This window comes from Microtus ochrogaster, unplaced genomic scaffold, assembly GCF_000317375.1.
Source record: "Microtus ochrogaster isolate Prairie Vole_2 unplaced genomic scaffold, MicOch1.0 UNK91, whole genome shotgun sequence".
In the NCBI taxonomy this organism is placed as follows: domain Eukaryota; kingdom Metazoa; phylum Chordata; class Mammalia; order Rodentia; family Cricetidae; genus Microtus; species Microtus ochrogaster.
The window spans coordinates 19,147-25,291 of NW_004949189.1; positions in this window are offsets into that span (position 1 = coordinate 19,147).

Sequence of the window (6,145 nt, forward strand, 5' to 3'; positions counted from 1 at the left end):
TTAAATTTTATTTTATTCGGGGGAGGGTGTTGCAAAGGCAGAGACAGATATGAAGGAATGCAGAAATGAATGAAATCATGATGCATGACATGAAAGATACAAAGAATAAATGAAAAGAAAGTTTTTTAAAAAAAAAAATGCCTGTTTAAGGCTACAGTGTAGCCCTGAGGTCAAGTATTCACTAACATACAGAAGTTCCTATGTCAGCAGAAATGGAAGCAGAAGGAAAGAATTCCTCCTTCATTGATTTAGTAATCGGCCTTTTAAATAAAGAAAATTATTGTTCAGATGTTGTGACACACCCCTGTAAGATTAGCACTGGAGTATGAGAAGGGGGGATCAAACTTTTCAAAGCCTGCATGCTAAAAAACAGTGCCATGCTGCTTAAAACACACTAAATGAAAAGTAAACAGGCAAGCACGCAGTGGCCTTATCTAAGGAAGAATAGGCTCTAACCACGCACCCCTTCAAGAAATGAAAATCTTCATTTTTCGGTCCATGCAAAAAAGTAACCTGTCACAAAAAAAACTCATTAAATATTTCTTACCTAGGAAAAAAATAATATTGCAAACAAAAAAAACAGTGAAAAGACCAGACTTTGTGGAGACACGATGGCCTGTATAGCAGTAGACGTGTATTCTATAATGGAGCAGGAGAAGCAAAGGGGCAGAACCCCCACTGGGCATGGGGAATGAGCCCAGGTATGCATAGTGAGGTAGCAGAAGCCAGCTGCCAGCTCACCTGCTCAGCTTTTCCCTTTTGTTGACTGAAGACTCCTCTGTAGAGGGTACTGCACTGCCAGGGATTAACTCTTTGCTTCCACACTCCCACCCTGTTTACGCCTACTGGTGTCTGTCATTGTATCAGAGACACCCAAACTGTCTTTGCCTGTCTTCTGCTGTTTGTTTCTATTTGAACGTTGCAGGGCCACCTCGGTGAAGACACACTTAGACGAGGCTCCTTTGGCAAAGGGAAGCCTCGGTGTCCATCACAGTAGCCTTCAGGCCTATCTATAAAATGCTGGGCTGCCAAGACCTTGCTTGAATGAATCCGGTGTGAGAAAATGTCCTACACCAATAGAATGTCAGAGGGTAAAAAGAGGCATAGAAGTACTCACAGAGACACCTTAAACTTTCGACAGCTTCCCATTCCTAGTTTTAAAAAAAAAAAAGAGTACAGTAGGTTTCAGGAAAGTTTTGGCCTGATTTCATCATGTCAGGATTAGAACTCCATCCCATTGCCCACCAGACATAGTCTCCCTGTTTGGCAGTTTGCTGCAGACAACTACGTTAAATTTATTCTTGGCCATTTTACCAGATTGTTTTATTTTTAAGACTGGACTTTTTACCGTATGAGATCACCTGCATGGTGGCCAACCAACACAGTTGAACGAAGCCTCTGAGAAAGAAAATTGCACTCAGAGAAAACACAGGACTGCCTCCCACTCTGCATGCAGAGAGATGCCTTGACTTCACATCCCACTTGCATGGGTGCACTCCTGGTGAGGCCCAGAGAATGACCCAGGCAGCCTAAGTAAGCACCAAGCTCAGCTAGTCCTCTGCATCTTCTCTGGAGCATCCCAAAGCTGGTCTCTGAGCTGCCCATCAGAGCACAGGGGAGCGTTTTCCTCTGGGGATTGGACAAGGAAGCAAAGACTACGTGACCACATGGTAGTAAGGAGGTTTCCTCTCTGGAAGATTTTGTCAAGCTCAGCATTCGTTCTATGACTCTTTTCTAGGAATTGTGCTAGAGATTCAAACAGGAAGAAGCAAAGGGAAGGGAGAGCGTTGACCCCTCCCTACCCCGAGCCCCACAGTCTACTGACTCTTTCAGGGATCAAAAGAAAGAAGAAGCCAAGTGCTACAGCAGAACAGAAAAGGCAACCAATCGTAGCTTCGAGTATCTTGAGGAGTCTAGGATTGTGTGTGTGTGTGTGTAAAGGCGTGCACATGTATGTGAGCACATTTGTAGACTGACACCTTTAAAGAAAGCAGCACATTAAAAAAAAATATGACCCATTCTGAATAAAGAAAAGGGATTAAAATCAATTTAAGTTAAAAGTACTCCTGTTAAGCTCCTAAATCACATACATACAATGTATCAAATAAATACCTGGAAAGAATCTTGTTCAGTGCCGTCACAGTGTAGCCAGGCTTAGACCCACAAAGAATGGCAAGGAGCGTTAATGAAGAGCGCTGACACGTACCAATGTTCTCCAGCTGTCCAGAATGATCTGGCTGATTCTTATGGTGGTATTATGTTCTTTCTTTCACTTTTCTCATAATTCCTACAAGAAGTAAAACACAAATAATAAAATATTTTAAATAAATAACTCACCCTGATTTAGTTAACTGGTCTTCTGTGTGAATAATTATATCATTGTAATATTGGTCCTTAGGTTTATTTTTAAAGATTTTTCCTTCTCTAAAAATTCTGAGTTATCCTTTCAAATGCTTTTTGCTTTTTTCTGGCCAAAAAGGAGCATTAAGCCTCACTTTTCCAGTATCACTTCAAGCAGTGACTAAGCATGACCACCACTAGAGCTTATATTAATACCTCCCAGATTTGTCACTCAAAGGTAAGACATCCTGCACATTTTAGAAGACAAAAAAAAAACTTTATTTTAGGTACTCTATGGCATACTTGATACTAACATTAAGTTTAAATTTTTGTTCTAGGAAAATGTGAGTTGTTAAGGAATCTGTGTCAAATCAAGTCTAGTTAATCTTAGGTTCTTCTGTTGTCCACATGACTTCATAAACACCAAGTGAAGACCTTTTGTAAATTGATATATTTAAAGAATATACTAGGGCAAGTTACTTCACTTTATTCCCATTAAGAAAGTAGGAAAAATAACACTTTAATTACTATGACAGCATTATGAATCAATTTGGCTGTGCCATAGAACCTAGATATCTGGTTAGTGACCTAGCTATTGCTGTGATGATATATTTATACATGGTTAAAACTTAAATCAGTAAACTCTGGAGAAGCAGATGTCCTTAACAATGTGGACAGGCCTTAGTCACTCATCAGAAAGCCGCACAAGACTGAGTTTCCAGGCAGAAGGAAAGGCTCCATTTGGGGTCTTCTCGCTCTCTCTCTCTCCCTCTCTCTCCCCCCTCTCCCCTCCTCTCTGTGTATGTGAAGTGTGTGCATGTCTCTCTGTCTGTCTCTGTCTCTCTGGAGAACTCTGACTAATAGAGTTACCTTTATTGCAATGCTTGCAGTGGCCTTAAAAATGGCAATGTAGGGAAGGATAGAAATACCGCCACTCTGCTCACCCGCATAAGAGATCAGTCCCTGGAAGATGACTTTATCTCCTTTAAGCCCTGATCAACATCCATTTTAAACAAATAACAACAAATTCTTCATAAAGACGAAGTAGGAAAAAGATAGACTTGTAATCAATCAATCTGTTAAACTCTCCGTAAGGCACAAAGCAATAAGCAATTAGTACATCTTTACATATAAGATCTACCAATCTTACCTGTTTAAAATAAATTTTCCCAAACTGACAACAGAAACCATCTATTCTATTCTTCCATTAGTGATTCAGTTCTCCTACACTTCAGACATCTAGGATATGAAATCTCAGAACACAGAATCCTGCACTGGACATATCTCAGGCTTGCAAACTCTGGGGTTTTTATCCATCAAACAGAAGATCTTGAAGTGATCATTGAATGGCTCTAGTTGAACTTGCCATCAATGAATGCCCAGGTGCATTATTAAAAGTTTCATGACTCAATACATTTCCTGCTATTAGTATCACTCATTTAGCAATTTAACAAATGGACCATAAACCCACTAACCTCTAAATAAGGAAGCGTTCCAAAGCCTTTACAGTTTCCATGACATCAGTTTGTGTGGACATGGAAGCATTGCACTGCACACCAGGGATGTAAGGCTGTGCAGGTAGAACAGTACCCTTGAATTGGAAGATGTTTTGTAGAACTCCATGTATATAAAATATCCAAAATAGGCAAATCTGTAAATGCTGAAAGTAGATGAATGGTTTCCAGGGGTCAAAAGGATAGAGAAATGAAGGAGCCTGCTAGACAACGTGTGGTCCTTTTTTGAGATGTTGAAAATGTTTAAAACTTAGATTTGATTGTATGGTTCCATTAGTATAGTAAAAAATATTGCATTGTGAGTTATAACAATAAGGTTAGTAAACTGAATGATAGGAATCATCCAATTAAAAGCTTGGGGTTTTTTTTGTTCTAAACTACTTTTAAATGTTTTCATTAATTCTTTCAGAATTTTATACATTTGTGTCAGAGCCCACTCTGACAGGAATTAGCAGGGGCTACCTGAGAGGGGGCACAAGGATATAGGAAATGGCAGATTAAGAGAAATGGAGATTCCAACCTGAACTCTGAAACACAGCAAGCTCCAATACTGAGGGGGCTTAAGTGGTGAGTGAACAGATACATGTCAAGATGCCCCACTCTCTAGGACCTTCCTTGTGGGACAAAAACCCTTGCCCCTCCCTCAACTCCCTTGGCTTTTCTAGCCAAGCAGCAGAGAGTTTCCTGTGACTAGGATGACCCCAAACCCAGGGACAGATGGTTTTAGTGCAGATTCTACCAGAACTTCCAAGAAGAGCTAACACCTATACTTCTCAAAGTGTTCCACATACTAGAAACAGAAGAGACATTGCCAAACTCTTTTTATGAGGCTACAGTTACCCTGATACCAAAACCGCGCAAAGACTCAACCAAGAAAGAATTACAGACCAATCTTACTCATGAACATGTATGCAAAAATACTCAATAAAATACTGTCAAACCAAATCCAAGAACACATCAAAAAAAAAATCATCCATCATGATTAAGTCAGTTTCATCCAGGAGATGCAGGGTTGGTTCAACATATAAAAATCTATCAATGTAATCCATCATATACATAAACTGAAAGGAAAAAAAACATATGATCATTTCATTAGATGCCTAAAAATCATTTGACAAGATCCAACACCCCTTCATAATAAAGATCTTGGAGAAATCATGGATACAAGGAACATATCTAAATATAATAAAAGCAATATACAGCAAGCCAACAGCCAATATTGTATCGGCGTAAATGAATGCAGACAGATTGCAATAATATATACTGCTTTAATGGGGAAATAGACTCACAAAACCACAGGTTCCCACGGAGAACAGGAAAGCAGAAGGGGCAGGTGGCTCTCACTCGCCAGATTTATATGTAAACATTAGCCCAAGGCGAACATGCCCCCTAAGGGGGCTGGGCTATCCCTACACAATATCAAATTAAATGAAGAGAAACTCAAAGCAATTCCACTAAAATCAGGAGCAAGACTCTCTCCATATCTCTTCAAAATAGTTTTTGAAGTTTCATCAATAGCAATAAGGCAACAAAAGGAGAACAAGGGGATTCAAATTAGAAAGAAAGAAGTCAAACTTTCATTATTTGCAGATGATATGATTGTGTATATAAGTGACCCCAAAAACTCTACCAGAGAACTCCTACAACAGATAAATTTGTTCAGTAATGTGGCAGAAAACAAGAACAACTAAAAAAATCAGTAGCCCTCCTATACACAAATAATAAAGAAACTGAGAGTGAAATCAGAGAAGCATCACCTTTCACAATAGCCACAAATAAAATAAAATATCTTGGGGTAACACTAACCACAGAAGTGAAAGACCTATTCTACAAGAACTCTAGGTCTTTGAAGAAAGAAATTGAAGAGGATATCAAAAAATGGAAGGATCTCCCATGCTCTTGGATAGGAAGAATCAACATAGTAAAAATGGCAATTCTACCAAATGCAATCTATAGATTCAATGCAATCCCATCAAAATCCCAACACAAATCTTCACAGACCTTGAGAGAATAATAATCAACTTTATATGAAAAAACAAAAAAAACAGGATATCCAAAACAATCCTATACAATAAAGTAATTTCTGGAGGCATTACCATTTCTGGCATCAAACTCTATTACAGAGCTACAGTAATGAAAATAGTTCAGTATTGGCATAAGAACAAAGACGTTGACCAATGGAATCCAATTGAAGACCCAGATATTAATTCACAAATCTATGACCACCTGATTTTTGACAAAGAAGCTAAAATTATACAATGGAAGAAAGAAAGCATCTTTAACAAATGGTG